This window comes from Protopterus annectens, chromosome 3.part1, assembly GCF_019279795.1.
Source record: "Protopterus annectens isolate FY-2018-M chromosome 3.part1, PAN1.0, whole genome shotgun sequence".
Lineage (NCBI taxonomy): Eukaryota > Metazoa > Chordata > Ceratodontiformes > Protopteridae > Protopterus > Protopterus annectens.
This window is the reverse complement of record NC_056732.1, coordinates 1754483586-1754502901: the sequence shown is the minus strand read 5'-3', so window position 1 is coordinate 1754502901 and position 19316 is coordinate 1754483586. Positions and strand designations below refer to the sequence as shown.

Below are 19316 nucleotides of genomic sequence, written 5' to 3'. Positions count from 1 at the left end.
TTGCTTTTATTTTTTGTATTACTGTATTGCCTTTCTATATTTTGAATACTGTAGTTTCTTTTCTTTACCCTGTGTTTTGCTTGCATTCTGTTTTAACAGCATATTAAAACTTCAAAAGAGACCACAGCTCTCTCTGTTCTGAGTCAGGCAGAAATAAGAACTGATTAATTAAGGACTCATTCATAAGACAGAAGAGGTCACTTAAGGTTAATCACTTGTTAACAGATGGGGTGGAGCTAGGAACTAAAATTTCTATTTAAGGAGTAAACTTAAACATTTCAGAGCTTTACCAGAAAGGCTCATCCAGACTCTGCTACACTCTGCTGTGAAGGAAAGGTTTGTTTGCTTTTATTTTTTGTATTACTGTATTGCCTTTCTATATTTTGAATACTGTAGTTTGTTTTCTTTACCTTGTGTTTTGCTTGCATTCTGTTTTAACAGCATATTAAAACTTCAAAAGAGACCACAGGTCTTTCTGTTCTGAGTCAGGCAGAAATAAGAACTGATTAATTAAGGACTCATTCATAAGACAGAAGAGGTCACTTAAGGTTAATCACTTGTTAACAGAGGGGGTGGAGCTAGGAACTAAAATTTCTATTTAAGGAGTAAACTAAAACATTTCAGAGCTTTACCAGAAAGGCTAATCCAGACTCTGCTACACTTTGCTGTGAAGGAAAGGTTAGTTTGCTTTTATTTTTTGTATTACTGTATTGCCTTTCTATATTTTGAATACTGTAGATTGTTTTCTTTACCTTGTGTTTTGCTTGCATTCTGTTTTAACAGCATATTAAAACTTCAAAAGAGACCACAGCTCTCTCTGTTCTGAGTCAGGCAGAAATAAGAACTGATTAATTAAGGACTCATTCATAAGACAGAAGAGGTCACTTAAGGTTAATCACTTGTTAACAGAGGGAGTGGAGCTAGGAACTAAAATTTCTATTTAAGGAGTAAACTAAAACATTTCAGAGCTTTACCAGAAAGGCGCATCCAGACTCTGCTACACTCTGCTGTGAAGGAAAGGTTAGTTTGCTTTTATTTTTTGTATTACTGTATTGCCTTTCTATATTTTGAATACTGTAGTTTGTTTTCTTTACCTTGTGTTTTGCTTGCATTCTGTTTTAACAGCATATTAAAACTTCAAAAGAGACCACAGCTCTCTCTGTTCTGAGTCAGGCAAAAATAAGAACTATTAATTAAGGACTCATTCATAAGACAGAAGAGGTCACTTAAGGTTAATCACTTGTTAACAGAGGGGGTGGAGCTAGGAACTGAAATTTCTATTTAAGGAGTAAACTAAAACATTTCAGAGCTTTACCAGAAAGGCTCATCCAGACTCTGCTACACTCACCTGTGAAGGAAAGGTTAGTTTGCTTTTATTTTTTTGTATTACTGTATTGCCTTTCTATATTTTGAATACTGTAGTTTGTTTTCTTTACCTTGTGTTTTGCTTACATTCTGTTTTAACAGCATATTAAAACTTCAAAAGAGACCACAGCTCTCTCTGTTCTGAGTCAGGCAGAAATAAGAACTGATTAATTAAGGACTCATTCATAAGACAGAAGAGGTCACTTAAGGTTAATCACTTGTTAACAGAGGGGGTGGAGCTAGGAACAAAAATTTCTATTTAAGGAGTAAACTAAAACATTTCAGAGCTTTACCAGAAAGGCTAATCCAGACTCTGCTACACTCTTCTGTGAAGGAAAGGTTAGTTTGCTTTTATTTTTTGTATTACTGTATTGCCTTTCTATATTTTGAATACTGTAGTTTGTTTTCTTTACCTTGTGTTTTGCTTGCATTCTGTTTTAACAGCATATTAAAACTTCAAAAGAGACCACAGCTCTCTCTGTTCTGAGTCAGGCAGAAATAAGAACTGATTAATTAAGGACTCATTCATAAGACAGAAGAGGTCACTTAAGGTTAATCACTTGTTAACAGAGGAGGTGGAGCTAGGAACTAAAATTTCTATTTAAGGAGTAAACTAAAACATTTCAGAGCTTTACCAGAAAGGCTCATCCAGACTCTGCTACACTCTGCTGTGAAGGAAAGGTTAGTTTGCTTTTATTTTTTGTATTACTGTATTGCCTTTCTATATTTTGAATACTGTAGTTTCTTTTCTTTACCTTGTGTTTTGCTTGCATTCTGTTTTAACAGCATATTAAAACTTCAAAAGAGACCACAGCTCTCTCTGTTCTGAGTCAGGCAGAAATAAGAACTGATTAATTAAGGACTCATTCATAAGACAGAAGAGGTCACTTAAGGTTAATCACTTGTTAACATATGGTGTGGAGCTAGGAACTAACATTTCTATTTAAGGAGTAAACTTAAACATTTCAGAGCTTTACCAGAAAGGCTCATCCAGACTCTGCTACACTCTGCTGTGAAGGAAAGGTTTGTTTGCTTTTATTTTTTGTATTACTGTATTGCCTTTCTATATTTTGAATACTGTAGTTTGTTTTCTTTACCTTGTGTTTTGCTTGCATTCTGTTTTAACAGCATATTAAAACTTCAAATGAGACCACAGGTCTCTCTGTTCTGAGTCAGGCATAAATAAGAACTGATTAATTAAGGACTCATTCATAAGACAGAAGAGGTCACTTAAGGTTAATCACTTGTTAACAGAGGGGGTGGTGCTAGGAACTAAAATTTCTATTTAAGGAGTAAACTAAAACATTTCAGAGCTTTACCAGAAAGGCTAATCCAGACTCTGCTACACTTTGCTGTGAAGGAAAGGTTAGTTTGCTTTTATTTTTTGTATTACTGTATTGCCTTTCTATATTTTGAATACTGTAGTTTGTTTTCTTTACCTTGTGTTTTGCTTGCATTCTGTTTTAACAGCATATTAAAACTTCAAAAGAGACCACAGCTCTCTCTGTTCTGAGTCAGGCAAAAATAAGAACTATTAATTAAGGACTCATTCATAAGACAGAAGAGGTCACTTAAGGTTAATCACTTGTTAACAGAGGGGGTGGAGCAAGGAACTGAAATTTCTATTTAAGGAGTAAACTAAAACATTTCAGAGCTTTACCAGAAAGGCTCATCCAGACTCTGCTACACTCACCTGTGAAGGAAAGGTTAGTTTGCTTTTATTTTTTGTATTACTGTATTGCCTTTCTATATTTTGAATACTGTAGTTTGTTTTCTTTACCTTGCGTTTTGCTTACATTCTGTTTTAACAGCATATTAAAACTTCAGAAGAGACCACAGCTCTCTCTGTTCTGAGTCAGGCAGAAATAAGAACTGATTAATTAAGGACTCATTCATAAGACAGAAGAGGTCACTTAAGGTTAATCACTTGTTAACAGAGGGGGTGGAGCTAGGAACAAAAATTTCTATTTAAGGAGTAAACTAAAACATTTCAGAGCTTTACCAGAAAGGCTAATCCAGACTCTGCTACACTCTTCTGTGAAGGAAAGGTTAGTTTGCTTTTATTTTTTTTATTACTGTATTGCCTTTCTATATTTTGAATACTGTAGTTTGTTTTCTTTACCTTGTGTTTTGCTTGCATTCTGTTTTAACAGCATATTAAAACTTCAAAAGAGACCACAGCTCTCTCTGTTCTGAGTCAGGCAGAAATAAGAACTGATTAATTAAGGACTCATTCATAAGACAGAAGAGGTCACTTAAGGTTAATCACTTGTTAACAGAGGAGGTGTAGCTAGGAACTAAAATTTCTATTTAAGGAGTAAACTAAAACATTTCAGAGCTTTACCAGAAAGGCTCATCCAGACTCTGCTACACTCTGCTGTGAAGGAAAGGTTAGTTTGCTTTTATTTTTTGTATTACTGTATTGCCTTTCTATATTTTGAATACTGTAGTTTCTTTTCTTTACCTTGTGTTTTGCTTGCATTCTGTTTTAACAGCATATTAAAACTTCAAAAGAGACCACAGCTCTCTCTGTTCTGAGTCAGGCAGAAATAAGAACTGATTAATTAAGGACTCATTCATAAGACAGAAGAGGTCACTTAAGGTTAATCACTTGTTAACAGATGGGGTGGAGCTAGGAACTAACATTTCTATTTAAGGAGTAAACTTAAACATTTCAGAGCTTTACCAGAAAGGCTCATCCAGACTCTGCTACACTCTGCTGTGAAGGAAAGGTTTGTTTGCTTTTATTTTTTGTATTACTGTATTGCCTTTCTATATTTTGAATACTGTAGTTTGTTTTCTTTACCTTGTGTTTTGCTTGCATTCTGTTTTAACAGCATATTAAAACTTCAAATGAGACCACAGGTCTCTCTGTTCTGAGTCAGGCATAAATAAGAACTGATTAATTAAGGACTCATTCATAAGACAGAAGAGGTCACTTAAGGTTAATCACTTGTTAACAGAGGGGGTGGTGCTAGGAACTAAAATTTCTATTTAAGGAGTAAACTAAAACATTTCAGAGCTTTACCAGAAAGGCTAATCCAGACTCTGCTACACTTTGCTGTGAAGGAAAGGTTAGTTTGCTTTTATTTTTTGTATTACTGTATTGCCTTTCTATATTTTGAATACTGTAGTTTGTTTTCTTTACCTTGTGTTTTGCTTGCATTCTGTTTTAACAGCACATTAAAACTTCAAAAGAGACCACAGCTCTCTCTGTTCTGAGTCAGGCAGAAATAAGAACTGATTAATTAAGGACTCATTCATAAGACAGAAGAGGTCACTTAAGGTTAATCACTTGTTAACAGAGGAGGTGGAGCTAGGAACTAAAATTTCTATTTAAGGAGTAAACTAAAACATTTCAGAGCTTTACCAGAAAGGCTAATCCAGACTCTGCTACACTTTGCTGTGAAGGAAAGGTTAGTTTGCTTTTATTTTTTGTATTACTGTATTGCCTTTCTATATTTTGAATACTGTAGTTTGTTTTCTTTACCTTGTGTTTTGCTTGCATTCTGTTTTAACAGCATATTAAAACTTCAAAAGAGACCACAGCTCTCTCTGTTCTGAGTCAGGCAGAAATAAGAACTGATTAATTAAGGACTCATTCATAAGACACAAGAGGTCACTTAAGGTTAATCACTTGTTAACAGAGGGAGTGGAGCTAGGAACTAAAATTTCTATTTAAGGAGTAAACTAAAACATTTCAGAGCTTTACCAGAAAGGCGCATCCAGACTCTGCTACACTCTGCTGTGAAGGAAAGGTTAGTTTGCTTTTATTTTTTGTATTACTGTATTGCCTTTCTATATTTTGAATACTGTAGTTTGTTTTCTTTACCTTGTGTTTTGCTTGCATTCTGTTTTACCAGCATATTAAAACTTCAAAAGAGACCACAGCTCTCTCTGTTCTGAGTCAGGCAAAAATAAGAACTGATTAATTAAGGACTCATTCATAAGACAGAAGAGGTCACTTAAGGTTAATCACTTGTTAACAGAGGGGGTGGAGCTAGGAACTGAAATTTCTATTTAAGGAGTAAACTAAAACATTTCAGAGCTTTACCAGAAAGGCTCATCCAGACTCTGCTACACTCACCTGTGAAGGAAAGGTTAGTTTGCTTTTATTTTTTGTATTACTGTATTGCCTTTCTATATTTTGAATACTGTAGTTTGTTTTCTTTACCTTGCGTTTTGCTTACATTCTGTTTTAACAGCATATTAAAACTTCAGAAGAGACCACAGCTCTCTCTGTTCTGAGTCAGGCAGAAATAAGAACTGATTAATTAAGGACTCATTCATAAGACAGAAGAGGTCACTTAAGGTTAATCACTTGTTAACAGAGGGGGTGGAGCTAGGAACAAAAATTTCTATTTAAGGAGTAAACTAAAACATTTCAGAGCTTTACCAGAAAGGCTAATCCAGACTCTGCTACACTCTTCTGTGAAGGAAAGGTTAGTTTGCTTTTATTTTTTTATTACTGTATTGCCTTTCTATATTTTGAATACTGTAGTTTGTTTTCTTTACCTTGTGTTTTGCTTGCATTCTGTTTTAACAGCATATTAAAACTTCAAAAGAGACCACAGCTCTCTCTGTTCTGAGTCAGGCAGAAATAAGAACTGATTAATTAAGGACTCATTTATAAGACAGAAGAGGTCACTTAAGGTTAATCACTTGTTAACAGAGGAGGTGGAGCTAGGAACTAAAATTTCTATTTAAGGAGTAAACTAAAACATTTCAGAGCTTTACCAGAAAGGCTCATCCAGACTCTGCTACACTCTGCTGTGAAGGAAAGGTTAGTTTGCTTTTATTTTTTGTATTACTGTATTGCCTTTCTATATTTTGAATACTGTAGTTTCTTTTCTTTACCTTGTGTTTTGCTTGCATTCTGTTTTAACAGCATATTAAAACTTCAAAAGAGACCACAGCTCTCTCTGTTCTGAGTCAGGCAGAAATAAGAACTGATTAATTAAGGACTCATTCATAAGACAGAAGAGGTCACTTAAGGTTAATCACTTGTTAACAGATGGGGTGGAGCTAGGAACTAAAATTTCTATTTAAGGAGTAAACTTAAACATTTCAGAGCTTTACCAGAAAGGCTCATCCAGACTCTGCTACACTCTGCTGTGAAGGAAAGGTTTGTTTGCTTTTATTTTTTGTATTACTGTATTGCCTTTCTATATTTTGAATACTGTAGTTTGTTTTCTTTACCTTGTGTTTTGCTTGCATTCTGTTTTAACAACATATTAAAACTTCAAATGAGACCACAGGTCTCTCTGTTCTGAGTCAGGCATAAATAAGAACTGATTAATTAAGGTCTCATTCATAAGACAGAAGAGGTCACTTAAGGTTAATCACTTGTTAACAGAGGGGGTGGAGCTAGGAACTAAAATTTCTATTTAAGGAGTAAACTAAAACATTTCAGAGCTTTACCAGAAAGGCTAATCCAGACTCTGCTACACTTTGCTGTGAAGGAAAGGTTAGTTTGCTTTTATTTTTTGTATTACTGTATTGCCTTTCTATATTTTGAATACTGTAGTTTGTTTTCTTTACCTTGTGTTTTGCTTGCATTCTGTTTTAACAGCACATTAAAACTTCAAAAGAGACCACAGCTCTCTCTGTTCTGAGTCAGGCAGAAATAAGAACTGATTAATTAAGGACTCATTCATAAGACAGAAGAGGTCACTTAAGGTTAATCACTTGTTAACAGAGGAGGTGGAGCTAGGAACTAAAATTTCTATTTAAGGAGTAAACTTAAACATTTCAGAGCTTTACCAGAAAGGCTCATCCAGACTCTGCTACACTCTGCTGTGAAGGAAAGGTTTGTTTGCTTTTATTTTTTGTATTACTGTATTGCCTTTCTATATTTTGAATACTGTAGTTTGTTTTCTTTACCTTGTGTTTTGCTTGCATTCTGTTTTAACAGCATATTAAAACTTCAAAAGAGACCACAATTCTCTCGTTTCTGAGTCAGGCAGAATTTTTCCCACCCTCCCACCCATTTAAGTTTTCTTGTTAAATACCACTGTCTTTCTAGTTGCCCGCCTCTTATGTTAATCTGACCATATATCTCATTTCTCTCTACTTTCACTGGCTTATGTGAGTAATCATAAAATCATAATTTTTGAAATCCCACCCCTTCAATTATTTAAATTTATTGGCCATTCTACAGTATTTCATAGTACCAAAATACAAAAGTGACCACCCCTTTCAATCCATCTTGCTGTTTTAAAAATAGTAACTCTCCACTAAACCTTAACTTTTTAAACAGGTAAAACTCAAGTTACCTACTTTCACATCTAACTTTTCTAGTGCACACTGCAGAGTGCATTCTTTTCAATCTTACCCTTAAGCATCCCTGTGACTAGCACTTTCTCTAGTACCTGCTGGAAAGCACTAGGAAGCCTTAAACTCATACAAACACTGAACTCTCCTTGTTAACAAGGATAAATTAATAATAGGCACTAAACAGCCTATAATTGCAAAGTACCTTGCTAAGGAAACAGCTCCTATACTTTACAAAGAAAAAAAAAAGCACCAAACCAGGCATGTCCAAGGGTCAGCTTCCGGTGTTTTCTCCTGTCCACTTGCTGAATCTGGGCATACTGGGGCAATGCAGCAATTGCCTCATGTACACAGACAACCCTCTCCTCCTACCACCCAACACTACAACCTGTGAGAGATGCACTTACATAGCCAAAATGGAAGCACAGCTCTCTCCACCCAAGATTGTGCTAAACAGTCAAGAGGAGAAGGTTAACACCCACACTACACCTCAAGCAACACATAGCCCTTCTAAACTCGCACCACCAACACCCACATATAGCAACACTAAATCCACATATGCAGAGGCCCTTAACTGTAACCTGCCCAAGCAGCAAAGACCTCTGAAGCTGAAACGCAAACAAACACCAATCACAACCAATGTGTCACATAGTTCACAACACCAGTGTGCCACCCAGCAACAGCCCCTAAGGCAAGGCAATGTACCTAACACTTTAGTCATAGGTGACTCTATAATCTGGCACACTGATGTCCCTCTCACCAGGTTGAATAAGGAGAAAATTACAGTCAGCTGCCTGTCGGGTGCTAGGATCCGCCACATAACGCATGCACTCAAGTCACTCCACAACAAGTACAAATATGACTCTGTCATTGTCCATGTTGGAGTAAATGACTTGAGACGTACCTCCCTGGACTACATGAAAAGAGACATGGAAGAGCTCTCGGATCATGTGGCCCAGGCAGGTATGACCCTAGCCCTGAGTAGCGTCCTGCCTTCGTCCAGAATGATACCACAATATAAGGATAAAAATGATTGACTTCAACAATTGGCTAAGCTTATGGTGTCATTCAAAGGGGATCCAGTATCTGTCTGCCTGGGATGACATGATTGACAGACCACGATGCTTTGCCAGAGATGGTCTGCACCTGTCGCCCCTGGGATTCAGGTTACTGGCTAAGGCTCTTGCCACCCCTATAGTGCCTTTTTTAGGCAAACTTCAAAGGACAAAACCACGACCGTAACAGGTACAAGCAATGCAAAATCTGAAGGTAATGCTACTCAATGCTAGAAGTCTAAACCTCAAAATGCACTCTCTCAAGGCACTCCTAAAAATGGAGAACATCGATATCTATGCAGTAACTGAGACCTGGTTCAAGGCTCCAGAGAGTACCCCTGCAATACCAGGCTACAACTCTTACCACACTTTTCGGCCACCAAACCACGACCGAAACACTAAAGGTGGAGGAGTGTCAATATTCACCAAGGATATTCACACCACTAGGCTAGTTGGCCAACACAATGTGTCTGAAATTCTCCAAGTGCAACTAACACTAGGTAAGACTGCAATCCACATTGTAGCTTGCTACAGATCCCCCACCATACACCAAGATTCTCACTACACCTTTCTAAACATACTGGAAAATATTAAGATAGAACCAAACACCTTAATACTGGGTGATTTTTAACTACCCTGCCATTAACTGGGAAAACTACTCATGTCCCAACACCTTTGCGCAACGGTTCTTGGAATTCATAAATTCCAACGCCCTGGATCAACTAATCCATAATCCCACCAGGGGCTCCAATATCCCAGACCTGGTCATTACCAACATGGGAAATCAATGCTCCATACCTATGGTCACCCCCTCGTTAGTCAGGTCTGACCATAAACCAAAATAAAGGCTCTCAAGCCAAGGAACCAAATACTGCTTTAACGTTCTTTATTCAAGACAAGACGTCTTGTCTTGAATAAAGAACGTTAAAGCAGTATTTGGTTCCTTGGCTTGAGACCCTTTATTTTGGTTTGTTACTTGTTCCCTACTTGTTTTTGGATAGGTCTGACCATAAGCTAATCACCCTTAACATCCACATCCCACCCCCCAGTAAAGAAACCACCATAAAAAACTTCTCCAAAGCCAACTTCTTGCTACTCAAGTCAGAAGTGACAAACTTCATGACACCCATGCAGATGGGAACTGAAAGTTCAACTGCTGAATCCTACACTAAGGCACTGTATGAGCACATCCACTCATGCATGAATCGTGCCATCCCAAATAGAACCAAAATGCTCTCATCCAAAAAAAGGAAGCCAATCTGGTGGTCCCCTGCCATAAACAAACTTTACAACAAAAGGAAGAAACTTTTGCAGAAAAGAGGAAAATCCCAGGATGCAAAAAACTCTCTTACTAGCCTCAGTAAGAAACTGAGATGCCTCATAAAATCCTCCAAAGCTAGTTACGAAAATAAAATTGCCAAAGATTCCAAAGACAACCACAAAGCATTCTATAACTATGTCAAGAATCTAAATGGCAATGCTCAGATCTGCTCTGAGCTAAAACAGAATGGCATTAAATATACTGATCCGAAGGATATTGCCAATATCCTGGCAGATCGATTCAGTGCCATTTTCACCCCCCTCTCACCCCTTAAATGTCCCATCTCAATAATGGAAGATTGCCAAATTCCAGTAATAACGGCCACACAGGTACAAAATGCACTCTCTAAAGCCAAGAATACAGCATCCATGGGACCAGATGACATCCCGGGCTGTGTACTACATGAACTACAATATGAACTGGCACCTCACCTAAGTGTCATGTTTAATCATAGCCTCACCTCAGGTTTCATGCCCACTGAGTGGCGCAGAGCTACAGTTATCCCAATCCACAAGGGGGGATCCACCTTGGATCCCAGAAACTACCATCCCATCAGTCTGACAAGCCTTATCTACAAGGCCATGGAGCGTATTATCATGGAACTTATAAACAAAGACATTGGCAACCTTCAAACACTGGACCCCATCCAGTTTGGGTTTGTGAAGGGCTGATCTTGTCTCCTGAACCTGATTGACTTCTTTGAATCAGTCTCCAGAGCCATGGACAAGGGTAAGGTGGACCACACAGCCTATCTAGACCTTGCCAAGGCCTTTGACACCATTCCCCACTCTGGAATCATAGATAAACTTACTAAGTTGGGCATTAATCCCTATGTCACCTAATGGGTTGCTAAATGGCTTACTGATAGAACCCACACTGTAAAAGTAGCCAATTCCAAATCCAGCTCCAGACAAGTGACAAGTGGAGTACCTCAGGGTTCAGTCCTGGGGCCGCTCTTGTTTGGCATCTACTTCTCTGAAGTACAGGTCAACACTAAGGGACTCTGGCTAACAAAGTTTGCAGATGACTGCAAACTGGGAGCCATTATTGAATCCCCAAATGATGTGGATACTCTACAAAAGGGCCTTACAGAAACAGATGCTTGGTGCCAGAGCCATGGGCTCAAGCTCAATGCCAAGAAATGTATTGTTATCCCCTTTGGGAAAAAACATGTATCCATGAATTACCATATAGGTGGCAGTACACTAAACACATGAAAAGTGTGATAAGAGACTTAGGGACACAGGTGGACAGTGGGCTCACCTTCGATAACCACATCGCCACAACAGTCAGGAAATCCTTCTATGTGGCACACCTCATCACAAAGGGCTTTTCATCCAGGAAAAAGGAGGTCATTGTCCCATTGTACTCATCCTTCATTAGACCCATTATAGAATACAATGCCCCATTTGGTATGTACCTCTCAAGACATCTGCAACAACTAGAAAGGCCTCAGAAATACCTCACTAAAAGAATCACAGGCCTAAAGCAGATGCCCTACGCTGACCACCTTAAAAAACTCCAGCTATACTCTGTCGCATATCGTCTACTCAGAGGCGATCTCTGCTTAACATACAAGGCCATGTCAAACCCAGAGCTGTTGGACATGCTACACTTAAAGAAATCCCAATCCCTCAGAGCTACATGCTCCAGGGATCTAAACCTTGTCATCACAATAAACAAAACATGCTGGAGCGATAGGTTCCTGACCCAGAGACTCCCCAGACTCTGGAATAGATTGCCCATACATGTCAAGCAGAGTGCCTCTTTGGACCTCTTCAAGAAGAACCTTGACGATTGGATGGGAGAAAGGAAATTCACCCCAGGGATCACGTCAGTCACCCTACTAGACAGGGGTCCAGGAAAGTAATGTGGGAAGAAATAGCTAGGGAATTGTTATGGCTAGGCTTGTATAGGCCCTAGGACTGATAGCCTAGTACCAACCTATGAACCTATGGACACTTCTTTAGTCAAAAACGATGAGCAGTGCCTGATTATATTTCATGGTATAGTTTCATAGCATCCCGCACTGCATGCACAGACACACACACAAAATAATGGCTTTACTGGAAAGGCTTACCCAGACTCTGCCACAGCTTGCTGTGATGGGAAAAGTTAGTTTGCTTTTATTTTTGTACTTTGTATTACTTTATTGTCTTTTTCTATTTTGTATAATGTGATTTGTTTTCTTTACACTGTGTTTTACTTGTGTTCTGCTTTTAATTGCATTTTAAAACTTGAAAAGAGACTACAGTTCTGTCTCATGTGAGTCAGACAGAGATTAGAACAGGTCAATTAAGCAGTCACACATATGTTAGAACAGATCAGTTAAGGTTAATCATATGTGAACTGAGGGGTGGAGCTAGGAAATAAACCTTCCATTTAAGGGGTAAAATAAATCATTTCAGAGCTTTACTGGAAAGGCTCACCCAGACTCTTCCACAGCTTGCTGTGAGGGAATGGCTAGTTGGCTTTTCATTTCTTGTATTTTGTATTACTTGATTGCCTTTTTCTATTTTGTATACTGTGATTTGTTTTCTTTACACTGTGTTTTACTTGTGTTCTGCTTTTAACTGCATATTAAAACTTGAAAATAGACCACAGCTCTGTCTCTTGTGAGTCAGACAGAATTTTTCCTAGCCTCCTACCCTGTTACTGTTGTGTTCTTATACACTACTGTCATTCTAGTTGCCTGCCACTTATGTTAATTTGACCATATATCTCATTTCCTCTCTGCTTTTACTGTCTGGTATAAGCACAAACTTATCATTTTGTGAAATCATTCCCCTTCAACTATTTAAATTAATTGGCCATGCTACTATATTCCATAGTACCAGAATATAAAAGTGCCCACCTCCTTTCAATCTAACTTGCTCTTTTAAAAATAGTGGCTCTCCACTAAAACTTAACTTTTTAGACAGCTGAAACTTAAATTATCCACTTTCATATCTAACTGCAGTGTTTTGGATAAACCATTTTTTCATCATACCTTTAAACATCTTTTGCAAGACCACCAGTTATAGGAGAACCCACATTCTGCCTCTCAGTAGTCATCTTGGGATTAGTGCTTTTGATTTCTTCTGGTGAGAGAAGGAGTACAATGACATTATTTTCTGGACACTGCTGATCACCAGAAATCCTAATAATGTATTTATAGGTGACAGCTTGGAATCTGTGCTTATATTCTGATCCTGGTGAGAGTAGGAGCAGAGTGCATTGATTCCTGACTGCTTCTACTTGGGGAGTAAGTGTTTGTGCTTAATGTACCTGAACCATCTGGTTACTATTCAAGGCATCTACCAGAAAAAGGCTGCAAGCCTACAGACCCTTGCATCATCTGGGACAAGACTGTGGATCACCAAACAGGCTGTGGCCTGCTTCTCTTCTTGGGATTGGTGCTAAAGTATTGTATCCCAACAGAGTGACGCTGTGGTGAGACCAGCATTAGTAGTAGCCAGGCAGTAGCCATTCATGCGACTCCCCTCTTTTCATCATTCTTAACAAGCTAATTCTTTGTTTTCAGTAAGTACTGCTTGATTTGTTTCTAACAATATATGCCTAAATACTTCATCCTTAAATTTTCAGGGTGTACTTATTAGTCTCCCATCAAGTGTTTGGCAGTGCTCTGTACAGACAAAGACACCTTTAGTGACATTTTTCATGTAAAAGCACAAATAAAAGTTCTCCAATATCTACTTGCACACAGGACAGCTAGTTTGCAGTGACAAGCACTGTCCTCATAGTTGCAAACCAGATACTTATGACATTGATTGATATTCTCACACCAACAGTCTAATATATATAAAAAAAGGTCTGTTACCATGGATATGAACTTTTATACTGTCTCTGCTACAGGCTTGGTGTATATGGGCATCCTGAGGCAATGTAGAAATGGACTCATGTTTACTGGCAACCAGTTAATTCTCAAACAAACTGATATGGAATGTGAGAGATGCATTTACACAATGTCACTGGAGGCAAAGCTCTCATATAAAATAACTTCTAATGTCAATAAGGTTGTCAGTAGTACACAAGCTGCACCCATCATGTACAATTCAAAGCAGACATATACTGAGGCATTTACATGTAACCTTCCTAAACCACAAAGACATCCTAGACAAAGTACCCATAAAAATACCCTCAGCAGCCCCAAATACAATCTTTCAAAACAACACCCACATCAACACATAGAGCTGCTTCTCATGGAGCCTCTATCTCTAAGCCCATAAGGCAAGTCAATACACAAGCCAACATTCTAGTCATTGCAGACTCCATTTTGAGTTTCAGTATTTTGAGACCAGAATGTTGAAATTGCAGTTGTTTGAAATGGCATTTTAAGAAATCTAAGTTTCATAAATCCATGGTAGGCATGGTGCTGCGTGTACTGTATTGTTTGTTGTCTCTTTAAGGGGCAGTGTTAGTCTGGGACATCTACATGGTGGCTGATGTCTGGTTATGTATAGAGACTCAGGTAGGTGTTTGCTTTTTTGGGGGGTTTTGGGTAGGAATGTGTTAGTTTTTTGGGTAGTTTTAGGTGTAGGTTGAGGTAGGTACGAGTGTGTGCATGTGTTATTGTTGAAAGTGGTGATCTTTGTACATGTGTGTGTGTGTTTGTGTGTGTGTGTGTGTGTGTGTGTTATTAGTGAGTGGTAGTATGACAGTGTGCAATGGGAATATAGGGCATGTAAAAGTAGATTTGTGGGTTTTCTTTGAGTTAGTGTGACATCAGAGTTGGTATATATAAGGAGCAGGGATTTGGGGGTGTAGCCACTTACACGGGGGCTGCAGAGGGACTTGTCCACTTCAAAAATGTATGCTTGTGTTATTTGTTTTCAGTTTATTAGTGATTTTATTTTTATGTTAGGGAAGGTTGTGCTTTTATTTGTGGTTTGTATTTTATGGTGTTTCGATGTTTCTGTGTTGTGTGTTTTCATGTTTGCGCAGTTTCAAAATTTTGTTATTGAAATACTGGAATTCAACATTTCAGTATATCAACATTCAGAAGTGAATCCACATATATCTATATGGATATAGAGATATGTAGATATATGTGTGATGAAAGGAGATACTGCCAGTACAGCTAGTTGGAATTTTGTAAATAATTATATGTCATTGATGAATATCAAAAGGATTTATACAAGATGCTTGTGTTAGAAATGTATTACAACTGTATATCACGTGTTTATCAAACTGCTTGCACAGATGTGTGTGTTGAAAAGGTATTTGTAAAGTGCTTTGTTTAAAATGTATCCAAAGTGTGCCGTACTGAAAGACAACAGATTGCACATGCAGTATTATAAGTGTTTAAATGCATATGTTAACAGAGGAAACCAGAGGTTAACCTTAGTCCAGCAAACTTTAGAAAAATATTTGAAATTAAATCACTTTAGGCTGCACAATAAAGAGCCTATCTCTCAAGTTTTCAATGCAGCTAGAGACACAAAGTCTGTACTAGGAAGCTTCCTGTATTGTATTTAGGGTGAAGTAATTACTAGTCTTGAAATGTGGAGGAATATAATTGTTTATGACTTCCAGCATTTGCCAAAGATCTGGGCAAAAACCGTTGAATGAGTACTTTTACAGGTAGATGCTAAATACTACCAGGTGCCAGCAATGGAGGGTTTGGTTTGGAAACTAGAAGTCAGTTGCCAAGAAGTGATGTAATTCTGCAAGCTATCCCAGCAGTAATATTTGAGATATTATTTTGGTAAGTCTCTGAGTGAGATAGAGCATTCTGTATTCTGTCTTGGACCTGACAACAACTAGAAGAGCCATTCACCACATCTGTCTTGCTCTGTTAGTAAGTTCTTGGGTTATAGTATAAGTCTCTTAGATTCAGTAAGGAATATAGTGAAGTTTAGGTTAGATATTTGTCTTTATTTATTTGAGACTGGCCTGCAATATTGTTTTAAATATTTCATGTGGTTTTGAACTTTGATGTCACTGTGAATATATATTTAGTATTGTATTGTTCTTTTATTATTTATTATAAAATATATTTAAACCTTTCATTGTGGCTGATCTGTGTAGAGATATTTAAGTTTTGAGAGTACTCACGTATTTATTTGGTGACACTGTGTGAGCCATTCCTAATAGCCTTGCTCTTGGTCAAATGACCATTTGTATTAATATTAATATCACTCAGTATATTGCGTACCCTTGGAAGAGTCGTAAGGTAGCTGGCAGGAGTGACTGGTGGCAGTGAAAACTGCCTTATTGTCTGGGCAGAAGGGGACATAGCTAGTAAATGTGTGCCAGCCTTTCCCAGGGGTGTGTGTGTAAATCAAACCTCAAAGAGTGTGTGTGTCAGCTACTTGGGCAGGGACATGAAGCACTGGTTGGACAGAGAGGGTGCTGGAGGCCTAGGCTTGGTCACTCAGCTGAGATTTGAACTCTATAGCTGTGCCAGTGGAGAGTCTTACTGGGGATCTGGAGAAAGAGGGAGAAACTAGCCCCATACCGACTATGGTCTCTGAGTCCTCTTTAAGGAAATTGTACTTGATGCAGAGAACTGTGTACCTGTCATCCTTTCATTGAATGCCCCCCCCCCCCACAGGTGCCAGTGGTGAGGATTGAGGCTCCTTGATCACCAGTCCAATGGAAGGTTATCAGAATATATATACAGAGTATATATATATATATATATATATATATATATATATATATATATATACACACACACACACACACACACACACACACACACACACACACACACACATATAGATATACACTCACAGTACAGAGTCACAGAATTAACTCATATGAACAAACCTTTACTAGTCTGACAGGTAAAATACATGACAGGAAAGAGTTAGTCCCCTACAAAGTCCTAATATTCTTTATGTCCTTATTAATCCTTATTTTTTTATTTCCATCATGGTGTATTTCATAGCTGATTTATTTTGTACCCATTTTGCCATGCCTGATATCTTGCATATTTTGTACAATAGTAACTTAGTGGTTACATTTCCTGCTTGAGTGCTGTAGATTACATTGTTCATCCTGATCTCAAGTTATAGTCATTAAGGAGTTTGTATAATCTATATTATCGGTATAGATTTTCTCAGTTTTCTTCCCACCTAATAACACACTGGATCAACCTGACACTTTAAATTCTTGATCTTAGTGCATGTTTTATGAATGTTAAGTACCCACAAAAGATCATTTCACCTGCCAGTGTAACAAACTAATTACAAATGCAAATAATGTACTCTTATACTATCATGTTCTACTGATCTTCTTGGATTTAGTGACGGTTTTACAGTTCAGTCTGTTCTCCTGGTGAACGAGTTGAATAGCATTATCCTATCAATGAAACGACCACTGCTGCATCCATCCTCCTTGGACAACTTTGACTTTCTCATGCCCCTAACTCTAGTCAGTTAACTACTTATTAACTCTTTGTATTCACCATTAGTAGTCTTTAAAATCTTACCCAACTTACCCTTTGCATATAGTACTTACGTTTTGCTAAATACATATATAACATAATTGATTAATTTATGTACATATACAACCCGAACTTTCCAATCTTTACCCAAGCTGCTTACTGCTTTACCTATCAATATACAACCTGAACATTCCACTCTTACCCAAGCTGCTCACTGCTTCACCTGTTAACTCTGCTATGACCCATTCCACTCATATTCAAACTATTACTGCTTAATACCTGTTAATGCTACGTACTTGTATCCCAAATTTAATTTAAACCCATGTTGTTACTGTATTGCCTTCTAACTCTTTATGTAATTGTAGTTGTATTTCTGTATTTCTATTGTATGTGTATCTCCTGTTATTTGTATGCAGAGCTTTTCTCCTCGTGTCTTCACTGAAAACGGGCTCACCTAGGCCCAGTGGACCTTCCTGGTAAACAAATGCAATAAATAAATAAAATAAAATAAGTGCAGAGTTACTTACCAGCAGCAAGTGGTGATGACCCTATAATTAACAGAAACAAAAAGTATTACTGCTTTGAAAAATAAAATGGAATAAAATAATACATTAAGCATGAAACACATCTTCCCATCTTTAATCACAACAAAGGAGTTTATAAGATTAAACTCCAACATGTTATAAAACTTTTCAAGTAAATGTGGTAATATTCATGATAAGAAATTAACACTCAGCTGAAGCAGGTTTGTTGAAATATATTTATCATTTGTTGATTGTGATAGTCCCACTAGGCTAGTAATCTCTGTTAAGGAAGACCTAAGATGGTATTTATACTACTAGGGAAAATTTGGGTAGTGTAACAAGGAACTTCCCCTAATGTTTAGAGAGGTGCCGGGGGATCTTTTTCATCCATCTGAACTACCACCAATTCAGGCATATAGCACATGCTGAAGTTCATCACCTCCCCATGATGCACTGCAGTGTCAACAATTCATCTAGCTGGTATGGGAGTATAGCCCATAACCTTCTGCACCAAAGATGAGTGTACCACCTGTTGTGCTACTGAAGATACTGTTTATTATGCATTTATAATTTTTGTACCACAGCAGTCCCTGATGTCTATCAATTTGATGAAAGCACATACAGCTTATTATTTAGATAAGTTCCTTTCCCATAGGCTCATAGGTTTCTTGGTTCACATATTACTGCTAGGCTAACTGCCTTTGAGTGCTATTCACCCCAGGGATCACTTCTGTGGCTCTGCTTGACAGGGGTACACAAAAATAATTTTCTTGGGTGGCAAATGCCAGGGTACCTTTTGGCTAGACTTATATAGGCATTAGGGCTAATAGCCTAGTACATACCTATGAACCTATGAACATGAGAGTACTTATATGGTTTCCTGGGATGATTAATAAAGTATTAGATAATAGAAAGACTGCATAGCAATGACTTATTAGAGTTTATCATACAGGATATTATAATACAAAAAAAGAAAGAAAACAAGTCCATCTCTTCACAGTAATATAATGAAGCACCCCGAAGCATGAACAAAAATGAAAAAGCAATGACCTCAATCTTTCTTACAATTACTAAACTCCATGTTTAGGAAATTGAAAAAATAATAATAATAAAAAAAAATAATAAAGCTGGCTTAATGAAAGGGCTCAAACAGATGCCATATGCTGCACAGTTAAAGAAACTCCAGCTCTACTCAGTGGCATACCGCCTGTTCAGAGGCGATCTGTGCCTGACGTATAAAGCCATGTCCAACTCGGAATTAATGGACATGCTGTACCTCAGAAAATCCAAATCCCATCGAGCTACATGCTTGAGAGACTTGAACCTCAGCACTGAAATAAATAGGAGATGCTGGAGGGACAGATTCATAACCCAGAGGCTCCCTT

At 37.8% G+C, this 19316-nt stretch overlaps 1 long non-coding RNA gene across 3 annotated transcripts in view; it reads left to right on the top strand.

The window, feature by feature from the left end:
• Nucleotides 1–19316, top strand: part of LOC122798661 — a 700012-nt gene that overhangs the window by 482016 nt on the left and 198680 nt on the right. The window lies entirely within an intron of this gene.